This window comes from Sarcophilus harrisii, chromosome 2 (genome assembly GCF_902635505.1).
Source record: "Sarcophilus harrisii chromosome 2, mSarHar1.11, whole genome shotgun sequence".
NCBI classification, from domain to species: Eukaryota; Metazoa; Chordata; class Mammalia; order Dasyuromorphia; family Dasyuridae; genus Sarcophilus; species Sarcophilus harrisii.
Window position 1 is genome coordinate 502,398,242 of NC_045427.1, and position 12,440 is coordinate 502,410,681.

Below are 12,440 nucleotides of genomic sequence, written 5' to 3' on the forward strand. Positions count from 1 at the left end.
GAAGCACAAGTCCCTCCCTTGATTCCCCCATTACTTGGATGTTATAGAAATTACAAGACATGAATCTCATTACAAACCCAGTCTCCGCTCCCAAGGACCTTATATTCTAGAAGGGAGAAAGGTAACAGAGGAGTACTAAGGGCAAAAAACAAAAGATTCTTTTCAAATCTCGGGCCACCAACCCTCATTATAAAAGTCAGTCCCTGTCCCAAGGAGCTTTACATTCTTATCATTTACAAGATAACCTGCACCCTTGATTATTCCTTGATATCCTTGTGGGGTTCAGTTTTCTAATTTGTTTCATTTCTCCAATTTAATTTTCATAACTGTGGAAACAAATGCCCATTCATTTCTCACAATTTTTCTTTTTTTTTTTTTTCCTTTTTTAATAATCTGGTTTCCATATCCTTTTCTAACCCCTCACATTTGGCTAATAACTTTTTATATCCCACTTCATAAAATCTATTAACCCTTGAATGGATCTCCTTACACAGGATGGATAATTAAACCCTGAATTTTCTACTAATTCTTCTGATAGGACTGTACTAAAAGTGAAACTACTTCCAATTGTTTCCTTCCTTTTTGCTAATAGCCTTTCTAAAGTCATTCTGTTTTCCCATGCCATTCTGCTAGTGATATCTAACTACTCTGCTTTTTCCTTCACTGCCTCTCTGGTGTAACTTATCTAATAATATTTACTCACCAGAGTAGGAACTCACCCAAATCCAGAACTAGATTTCTATCTTTAATAAATTTCTCAGTTACTATACATGACTTAATTCTTCCTGATTCACTTTTACTCTCTTCATCAAATGCTAGGGTAAAGGGAATAGCTAATTGGACCAGTGCACAGGTGCCACTCAGTTCCCAGGTAGAGCAAGTTTGAGAGTGCTGCCTCCACAATACCACCCAAGATTATGTTCATCCCTGAGAAACTGCCAGAGCCACCCTCAGTTACATTCCATATTCAGGTACATGCCACTACAGTCTCTAGATTTTGAAATCTTTTATCCTGCCACGAGAGGCAAATTATTGCTCTCCAAAGCTTAAGAGCTAGTATAACTTGGTTTATTCCCTCACCGAAGGGAAAGGTAGAACAAAGTATTGCTATACTCCCCAGGAATGTTATTTTGGGAATGGGAGGGTCTTACACTTGAATTCACTCTCATGTTTTTCCATACCCAAAAGAAATGACATTATCTGGGCATGGGGCAACCCATAGCACAGCTTAGAAAATTTTTTTTTCAGATTCTTTACAGAGTACTTTACCAATTCTACTCAGGCATTGGTGTCTATCACTTGTCTTAAGTCCTTGACTTGATTCCAAATCTTCCTAAGAGATCTACCTGAAGGTACTAAACCAAACATTATTCCAAATTGGAGAGTCAGTTCCATAAAATCTTCTTTCTCTATTGGAACACAAATACTTATTGTAATTGTAAAGGGCTGAAACTCTTAAAAGGTGTGCTTGAATCAGACAAGGGAGCACTTAAGGCTAATTACCTATTCAATATAAAACAATGACTCTATTAGCATATGTTTGGGAAAATGGCCCTTCTCTCCATTGGTGCTGGCTCAATGTTTGGGGTTAAGATAATCATAGACAAAGATTAGAGGTGGGGTGACAGAGGCCAGACACTCACTTGGCAGCAGGAAGAGGAGGAGAAAGGTAGAGATTCTGGACTCCAGAATTCGAGAAGAGATCTTTGGCAAAACTCCTGAAAGTTTGTCTGTTTCTTTAACTTCTCCCCCTAAAGACCAAGGACTTTTACTTATCCTGACTCTGGCTGATCCTGAGGCCTCCAGGGAGCTAGCTTGGACTTAACAGTAACTACTTGTCTAAGATTAGTTAAGCCTTTACAATTCTATAATTTGACAAACATCAAACTGAATTGTTTGTGGGGTATCTTTCTCAGTAATATTAACCCAAATCTTAACCAGATGTCCCCATCCTGAGTCCCAAATACTATTATAGCAGGGGAGTAGCATTAATCCTCTATAATTTTTCACAGGATTGATGGACTCCCCATCTTAGACACTTAAGACACTGGGTGGGTTGGGATCCATTTACCAACCAACTCCAGTTTCTTCTCAAACAAATGGGGCCCAAAGTCTTTTGGAGTATGGAACAATAATCTCATCTTGTGAAACTACTTCCTGCTGAGAATGGGCGTTGAGCTGGGTCCTACAGGGTCCCATTTGTAGGCATTTGTGTTGATTGAAGATCCAGTGGGTTGAGTCAGAGCTGTAAAACTGGTCATTATAGCTGTAATTTGAAGGTGAATTGCTCAAAGCCTAGAAGAAAAGAAACCTAAATGAATTAGAGAGAGAAAGAGTGAGCACTAAGAGCAGAACCCTCATTCTTGGGAAAAGTGCTTATATCGTTCCTGAAGATTTTGTAAATAACTAGTTAGGCATTATCTCGTTTAATAGAAATTACATTATAACCCAAAAGCAATTTTGAGGAAGCAGGAATCCCATCAGAATAATAGAGATATTCACAAAATCCTTCCTTCACAGATCTTTTCATATGTTATTCAAAAGAAAACATGTTTGTGGCACAGGACACACTATATACACAAATACTATTCTCACACTAGTAACAAACTTAGATAAAAATGACTTTTCCATTGGTGTAACAATATTCTATAAGTTACAGTCTTCTAAGAAAACTGGAATACACTAAAATTCTCTTCTCTAAACTATACTAAGATGTTTCAGATTTAGTTTCAATAAATCAATAAAATAGCAGTTAGGTTCCACAGACAGTTGTATCAATTATTCTTACATTTTGAAATCGTTAAGGACCTTATTTCACATAGACATATACAACTAGCAACAGATAGATGGCTAAGCCAAATACTCATTTACCTAATTACAAGATTTAGTGACTACATATTTTCAGATTTAAAACAGCAAAATATTACACACTTGAACTGTGGCTCAAGAAACTTATGGTTTTTCTATTTCTAGTCATATGAAAAGATGCTCCAAGTCATTATTAATCAGAGAAATGAAAATTAAGACAACTCTAAGATACCACTACACACCTGTCAGATTGGCTAAGATGACAGGAAAAAATAATGATGAGTGTTGGAGGGGATGCGGAAAACTGGGACATTGATGCATTGTTGGTGGAGTTGTGAATGAATCCAACCATTCTGGAGAGCAGTTTGGAACTATGCTCAAAAAGTTATCAAACTGTGCATACCCTTTGATCCAGCAGTGTTACTACTGGGCTTATATCCCAAAGAGATACTAAAGAAGGGAAAGGGACCTGTATGTGCACGAATGTTTGTGGCAGCCCTCTTTGTAGTGGCTAGAAACTGGAAACTGAGTGGATGCCCATCAGTTGGAGAATGGCTGAATAAATTGTGGTATATGAATATTATGGAATATTATTGTTCTGTAAGAAATGACCAACAGGATGATTTCAGAAAGGCCTGGAGAGACTTACACGAACTGATGCTGAGTGAAATGAGCAGGACCAGGAGATCATTATATACTTCAACAACAATACTATATGATGACCAGTTCTGATGGACCTGGCCATCCTCAGCAACGAGATCAACCAAATCATTTCCAATGGAGCAGTAATGAACTGAACCAGCTACCCAGAGAAAGAACTCTGGGTGATGACTAAAACCATTACATTCAATTCCCAATCCCTATATTTATGCCCACCTGCATTTTGATTTCCTTCACAAGCTAATTGTACAATATTTCAGAGTCTGATTCTTTTGTACAGCAAAATAACGTTTTGTCATGTATACTTATTGTGTATCTAATTTATATTTTAATATATTTAACATCTACTGGTCATTCTGCCATCTGGGGAGGGGGGGGGGTAAAAGGTGAAAAATTGGAACAAGAGGTTTGGCAATTGTTAATGCTGTAAAGTTACTCATACATATAACCTGTAAATAAAAGGCTATTAAATAAAAAATAAATAAATAAATAAAAAGAAACTTATGGTTTCTATTGACCACTTACTCTGACTGAAGAAATTTGGCATAAGAGGAAAAAGCAAGGATTTGATTATAATAGCATAAAAACAGGTCCTTCAGGCTTCAGCCTGAGAGAACATACATCCTTAGCTCCATTTCATAGTTGACAACCAATTTATGCAGTAACAATTCTACTTCATAGGCAGATTCAGGTATATCAAGTGGGAAACAAACAGAACTGTGAAACTGAGTCAGAAGAATCCGACCTTGAGCAGAGGCCAAGGTTGTCCCCCCAGCTCTTGCCCAGATAGATGTTCACCTGTAACAGTTCAAGATGGCATCCCTCTGAGTAACTTATGATATTTCTTTCTAATGGTAGGTTACTGACAATGATCCATTAGACAATTAGACACAAATTCAAAACTCAAAAGAATATCATTTACAATCCCAAGAGATTTTATCTCTAATAGCAAAATACTAATCAAAGCTTAGGGCCAGATACATTATTTTAATTCTCATGAAGTTGCAATAAACAATAAAAGTTTACCAGGATTCACACACATAGGTAATTTTGTTTAACATCTTTAAGACTTTTTCTTTTTTTTCTTCTTAAGTTTAAATTCATCCTGGTGCAAGAACAATCAGAAAACATTTCTATATAATAAACAAGCTTATAAATTCTTAGTAAACACATTCCTTGTTTGGGAACTATGTATCCCAAACAAGTCATTTCTCAGAGCTGATGACTTGTCTCCGATGGTTTAAAGAAAACTGGCAAATATACAAATTAAAGAGAGTTAACAAAGACCCCAGATAAAGGGCATTTTGCTATTTCCACCCCAACTATTAGCTTCTGTGGGCTGTGCTATTTGAATCCTCCTTCTACTCTGGGAAGGGATAAAAAGGGTGCTGCACACCCTCATAGTTGAAAGGAAGTGATAAGGTTTTCAACCTCATCCCTTTTGTTCCATCCATTATCAATTTTAGGTTTAGCATGATGACAATAACTCCAAATAACTTAGTTAACAATCTTCGAAATCTCAGCTGTAATTTCCCTTAATTTTCTAGCAAGGTAGAAATACCCAATTCCTTTTGCTTTCATTTACCGTAACATTTATAAAACAGGGTTAGCAAGGCTAATGAAATAAACTTTCTACCTTCTTTTAGTTGTTCATTTTATTCTCTCTCCAAGTTGTTGCAGCTTTGGAAGTTCTCAGGAAGGGTTGCAGTTTCCCCTCCCTCCCCCCCACCCCCACCCCCGTTCCCTTATGTAAGTTTCTCTTTTTTAAGGGAGTAAACAAGACAATTCTTAAAACTAAGGTAGAACAGAATCTGTCACAAAAATGAATAGGAAGGGCAGTTGGATGGCATGGTGGATATAGTATTGGCACTGGAGTCAGAAAAACCCGAGTTCAAATCTGGCCTGGACACAACACAACCTAACTGTGTGACCCTGGGCAAGTCACTTAATCCCAATTGCCTTGCAAATAAATAAATAATTTTTTAAAACAATGAATAGGAATCTCACATAATTTATAGTCAAGTTTCCAATTGAAATAGTTATTTTAAAAATCAATGTTAGCTTGTGAGATTCTAACTGGATGTTCCACTCAACTCCATTACCTCTTAATTGTTAAATCACCTTTTTTTGTCAACTTTCTATAAAATATTATAAACTCTACAGTTTAATTATATTTCTTTGTTAAAGGAAGAAAGCAAGACAATAACTCCAAATAACTTAGTTAACAATCTTCGAAGTCTCAGCTGTAATTTCCTCTTAATTTTCTAGCAAAGGTGGAAATACCCAATTCCTTTTGCTTTCATTTACAAAACATTTATAAAGCAGGATAAGCAAGGCTAACCCTTAAAATTCAGAACATAGGTAATATTTAAATAACTTAAGACCAAACTTCACGAAACTTATACCATATATCCAGCAGAGCTGACAAAATTTTAAAGCATTGCCATATAACTTTTACAAATTGCCCAAAACACAATTTAGAATATACAATTTAGCAACATAGTGCCTGGAATATATTTTATCTAATTAGGAGATACAAATATATGATCCTTTTTAGGTAAGTTACCAGAGAATTTTGTTTTAATAACCATCTATTTTACTTAAATCAAATACAGATTTAAATTTCTAGTAGCAATACTTCAATATGAATGCACACATATTTCTAAAATTGTATTCTCAAATGCATCAATTGAAAGTAATTCTATCATGTACAATTTAAATTTAAGCATAGAAATTTAGGTCACATTTTTGGGAGAAAACTCTCCCTCAAAAACTCCATTCTCTTTGGAATGGCAATAAGCTATGAGACTTGAGATGGATTCACAGGTCCCTGGGAGTAAAATGTCAATGGCTCCTGACATCTCAAGACTCTGTAAGATGGTCCTAGCCACCCAAGGCAATACTAGATAGTCCGCTATTCTTACTCTGTGTACAGAGTTGCCTGGCTGCTGCAGAATCTACTGTAATTTCTTTCCTGATTCCTGGATTCATCAAGTAGTCTTACTAACATGGACCTGGGATTTTGGACAGTCTGAGTAGAGGATCTGGAGCAGAGTTACAAGGCCTTGTAAATCAATGGGACATGTCTCCTAATGCTTCTATTGGGGCTTGACTCATAATGTTTGGATCTCAGAGTCCTGGTTTGTAAGAAACAAAATATTTTACCAAGAACTCCACGGACTCACTGATGAATTCAGTAAAGATTTATTTTACATTCCTGCAAGAATAGGTGCTTATGTGAGTATGTTGAGGTGTGAGAAATGAGGGTTGAGAAATCCCTTAGCAGGTGGCAGGCTTTGTGAAAAGATTTGCAAACCGAATGAATACAGATGAGGTTTGTGGCAAAAAATGGGTTAACTACATTGAGAAAACAACTTTCTCAGTGGGCAAAATCCTATTAGGATTTTTTTACAAAGATTTGGGCAAACAGCCCTTGATTATTTGGAGGGTTTTTTGGCCCGGAGTTAGGGACCAATCTCCAGAAGAATTTGATGGACTAATTTTCAACTCAAGAACAAAATGTGAATCTCCACCCCTCATTACAAAGCCAATCCGTGACCCAAAGGAGCTTACATTCTAGAAAGGGAAGGTAACAGAGGAGGGCTAAGATTCTTTTCAGATCACAGGCCATCAGCCCTGATGACAAAAATCAGTCTCTGCCTGCAAGAAGATTACTTTTTTTTGGAGGAAGATAAACTGCACCCTTGATTATTCCTTGATGTCCTTGTGGGTTTCAATTTTCTAATTTCAGTTTCATTTCTCCAATTTAATTTTCATAATTGTAAAAAACAAATTCCCATCCATTTCTCACACCTATCTTTCCAGTCTTCTTACACCTCACTCCAGATCTTTGATCCAGGGACAGTGGCCTCCTTGCTGTTCCATGAATAATATGCGTGTGTCTCAAATCTAAGCATTCCTCATCTCCACTTATTTACTTCTCAGGTTTCTTTTAAATCCCAACTAAAACACTATCTTCTACAGAAAGTCTTTTCCAACCCTCTTAACTCTAGTGCTTTTCCTCTTTTAATTTATTTCATTTAACTTTACATACTCTCTCTCCACATGAATTGTCTCTTCCGAGAGTTTTCTAAGAGCAGGAACAGTCTTGATGCAAATAGTGTTCCTCTTGAAGTTTTTGGGGCCAAGGGAGGAAAACTATCCTTGAACTCTTGAAACTCTATTCTGACAGATCCACCCTTCAGGGCAGTTAAGTGGTTTTGATGAGGTTAGTGGCAGTACACATTAAGATTAGCCCAGGATGACTCTCTATTTAGCTCAGACTTAAGTAGTCTCATTTAGCTGGAGATCTAGATTTGTTATTTCTATCAACCTCTATGGGAGCTGAAAATTGGCTCAGGACCATTCCCTGGAAGTGGTCCCATTCAACCAGAAATCTAGGCCTGGGGGCAGTGACAGCAATTGATTGAAACTTCAGTCTTGGATTTCCTATTTAAAGAGCAACTTTGGGGCTAATTTCTTTGTAGAGTCCCAAAAAGTAGGACCATGCCAGGCCTAGGGACCTCTCCTTGGCATAGCTGCTTGCAAGGATCCCCTGCTCACTGAGAAGACATTCTCTTCTCAGCATTAATCCTTCTTTATCACTTTCTCTCTCTTCCAGGATTTCTCTGCTAGACCTTTACTTCTCTGTCAGGACCTTGCCACTGAAGAAGTCAGCCTCCTAGCAAAAGCTGACTTCTGAGTGCCAATAAACTTCTTTTTTCCTGCCTAACTTTTTGGGTTCATGAATTCTTTCACATTGGACCTGTGTGCTGACCTGAAGGGATTCCCACAACTCTCTGCCCTGCCCCAAACCTCATCAGTCTTACTTTTCTATTTGTATAATCAGCAGTAAGCACAGAGCTGTGCACAGATTATAGGCTTAAATGCTTTTCACATATTCACAATCTGTGATCCAATTAAACTGTTCTCCTTTCTGTTCCTTAAGCAGTTTCTGTGCCTTTTCAACATTCACATTCAACATATACTTTCTCCTTACTGGCTCAGTCTCTCTCCTTTAAAAAAGTAATCAAGCTCCATCAAATGTAAGAAAGATCCTTTCCTGATTAGATACTAGAGTTCTTCCAAAATAACTCTGTACTTAACTGTTTTGTATATATATACACATATATCCACTTTATACTAAATGTATCTTTATTGAGTCTTTTCTATCTAATTAGAATGTAAATTCTTTTCTCACAGGACTTGTCTCATTCTTTGTACTTGTATCTCCAGTGCCAAGCATATAATAGACATTTAATACTTGATGCTTGCTTGCTGGATTCCTTTCCCTTGTTTAACAGCCCACATTAAACACATTCCTGCATCTTGACTATCCCTGCCCCCAACCCTTTGTTTTGGTAATGTTTAAACTCTGACTGGCATTTGCTCAGTAAATCTGAGTATTTAACTTTTTAAGGAGAAAGTAAATAGGAATAATGGGGTTGTTCTGTGCTTTAAAAATTGTCATAATGTCTTCACTTTTATTTTGTTGATCCATAAGATAATGTTTATACCACCTTCAATTATCCAGTATTACAAGCAACATTTATATTAGAAAAAAAAAATCTGTATATTTGAAGTTAAAAGAGTTAAGGTCCTTTCTTGACAATTTGTTTGTTGGTCCAGCATTTAATTTCAAAATTATATATATGTTAATAAAAGTATATAAATGTAAGGTTTTATTATTCAATAAGTATTTAACAGTCAGTAATAGCCCCATTCCTCTCAATATACTTTGTTTTTTGTTTTTTGTTTTTTGTTTTTTCTTTAATTAAATAACTTTATTGACAGAACCTATGCCAGGGTAATTTTTTACAACATTATCCCTTGCACTCACTTCTGTTCCGATTTTTCCCTTCCCTCCCTCCACCCTCTCCCCAAGGATGGCAAGCAGTCCTATATATGTTAAATAGATTACAGTAGATCTTGGATACAATATATGTGTGCAGAACCGAACAGTTTTCTTGTTGCTCAGGGAGAATTGGATTTAGAAGGTATAAATAACCTGGGAAGAAGAACAAAAATGCAAGCAGTTTACATTCATTTCCTAGTGTTCTTTCTTTGGGTGTAGCTGCTTCTGTCCATCCTTGATCAATTGAAACTAAGTTAGATCTTGTCTTTGTTGAAGAAATCCACTTCCATCAGAATACATCCTCATACAGTATCGCTGTTGAGGTATATAATGATTTCCTGGTTCTGCTCATTTCGCTCAGCATCAGTTCATGTAAGTCTCGCCAATCCTCTCTGTATTCATCCTGCTGGTCATTTCTTACAGAACAATAATATTCCATAACATTCATATACCACAATTTACTCAACCATTCTCCAATTGATGGGCATCCATTCATTTTCCAGCTTCTGGCCACTACAAACAGGGCTGCCACAAACATTTCTCTCAATATACTTTGAAAAGAGAATCTGGTTTCCCAGTTCCGGGGTAGTTGAGTAATAATATTTCAAAGACCATCTTAGCTCTATCACAGAGTTAAAAACTAGCCTATGCTAGTCTCAGGCAACCACTGCCCAACATAAACAGATGCACACTTCAGTCAGCCTTAGCCCTCAAATCCTGCTGATACTAAAGACAAACCTTCACAAACTAAGGAACCAAATAAAGCTGGATACACCCATTCTTCCTTTTTAAAAATTTTTATTAGAAGAAATTTCTCAGTTTTTTTAGAAGGGGGGCAGCTTAAATGGAGCGTGCAGGAAAGACAAAAAACCTTACTGTATACTAGGACAAAATAAGCTTAAAATTGTTCATTCATTCATTTATTTATTTAAATATATCTTTGGAGTGCCTATCATGCCAAACACTGAAAGATACAAAGAGATGGAAGAAACTGACATGATACTGCCATGATCTCTGCCCTGAAAGAGTTTACTATCTGTCAGGAGAGATGAAGGAGATCCATAATCTAACACTGTTTTCTTGGAGGGTGACCAGTTAAGGTTTTATAGAAGAGGTGGAATTTGTTAAACCCTAGCTTAGAGTTGGGTAGTGTGAGAAATATGAGAAGATAGGTTTCTACAGATATTATCAAAGCAAGAAAAGGGGAGAGGTGAAATATCTTGTCATCTCCAACCAATCACCTGTGAATTAAGGAACTGATTAAGCAACAAAGTTCCAGACAAAGGGGCTTGGGGTTGGTTAAACCATCCCAAACCAGCTAGGGTCAATTACTGGAGACAAGCTTTTTGAGGTATGGAATGGGTAGATTAAAGGGGATTGTAGATCCAACCTAATTGTCATTCAGATGATAAATTGGACCAGTTGTAAATAACTCTGTAAATCATACCAATCTGAACCTTGAAGGGAGGGGTGAAGAACCACACTAATAGTATAAAACTTGCTCCGTGTGTTTCATCCGTGAGTACACCCACTTCTCATGAGAATCATTGAATAAAGGATTCTTCTCTCACTTTAAAAGAGAGCTAATTGTGGTACTACCCCTGGATTAGCTTGCAACTGGGGAAGCAGTGGGCAGCAGCTGCTCATCCTGGGCTTACTCTTCTATCCTGCTGAGCTCCAAGGAGTCTTAATAACAGGTTGTTGTTTGTTCTTCATTCTCGAAGGGGACCATGACATCAGGGAGGTGATACCATGATATGCAAGTGAATTGGATTTAAAGAGAGAGAGCTGTGCAATGTCACCTACCTCATTTTCCCCTTCAAAGTCATCTGAATTCGATGACAAGATATCGATCAAGACAACTGGAGATGGTCCTGGATAAAAAAGGGCAATGGTAAGTATGTCTTTTTAACCAGAGTTTACAATTCATTTGAGGAGGAAAGTGAAATGGATGAAACTATTAGGTTTGACATGTAAGTTGGCAACAAGTTAGAGGCTTGAATGCCAGGCTAAAGAATTTAAATTTTATATCTCTGGCACAGTTTGACAGACGGGCAGGCTATGTTTCCTTTCAAGATTCTAAAGTACCCTGAAAGGTTGGGAATGTTTCTTCTCTACTGCTACTGACTTATGCTCCCACCAGCTATGTTTCCCCCTGTTATTAGATATGAAGAATGAGCCCCCTCCATTACATTAATCACTTAATAATAATTAGCCTTTACAAAGGGATATTTACTTCAAAGCTATAGCAAGAACAGTGGTACAAATATTTCCCAAAACCTTAGGGACACATTTCCCTATTCTACTTCCTTCTCTGAAGACAGTAAGCCCACTCTTAGCACACTTACTACATAATTTAGGTCTTCTCATGTTCATCCAGATATCATATGACTATTGGATGAATCTTTATCTCAATGATCCTCATTTTGTCTCAAAGCTTATTCCTGAAGGTCTCTATTGGTCCTTTGAGCATGGCTACATGGCTGCAAAAATCCAGATTCTAAGACAGCAGGATGCTATTCTCTCCTCATCTAAAATGAAATGACAATCACTGAGGCAAGCAAAGAACTCAAACATATATTCACAGAGGCCTCTTGACTTAACTTGTTATCTCTGACCTGATGCTGTTTTTTTTTTTTTTTTTTTTTTAAATTTATTTAATAGCCTTTTATTTACAGGTTATATGTATGGGTAACTTTACAGCATTAACAATTGCCAAACCTCTTGTTCCAATTTTTCACCTTCTTACTCCTCCACCCTCCCCAGATGGCAGGATGACCAGTAGATATTAAATATATTAAAATATAAATTAGAATACACAATAAGTATACATGACTAAACTGTTATTTTGCTGTACAAAAGAATCAGACTCTGAAATATTGTACAATTAGCTTGTGAAGGAAATAAAAATGCAGGTGGGCATAAATATAGGGATTGGGAATTGAATGTAATGGTTTTTAGTCATCACCCAGAGTTCTTTCTCTGGGCGTAGCTGGTTCAGTTCATTACTGCTCCATTGGAAATAATTTGGTTGTCTCATTGCTGAGGATGGCCAGGTCCATCAGAACTGGTCATCATATAGTATTGTTGTTGAAGTATATAATGATCTCCTGGTCCT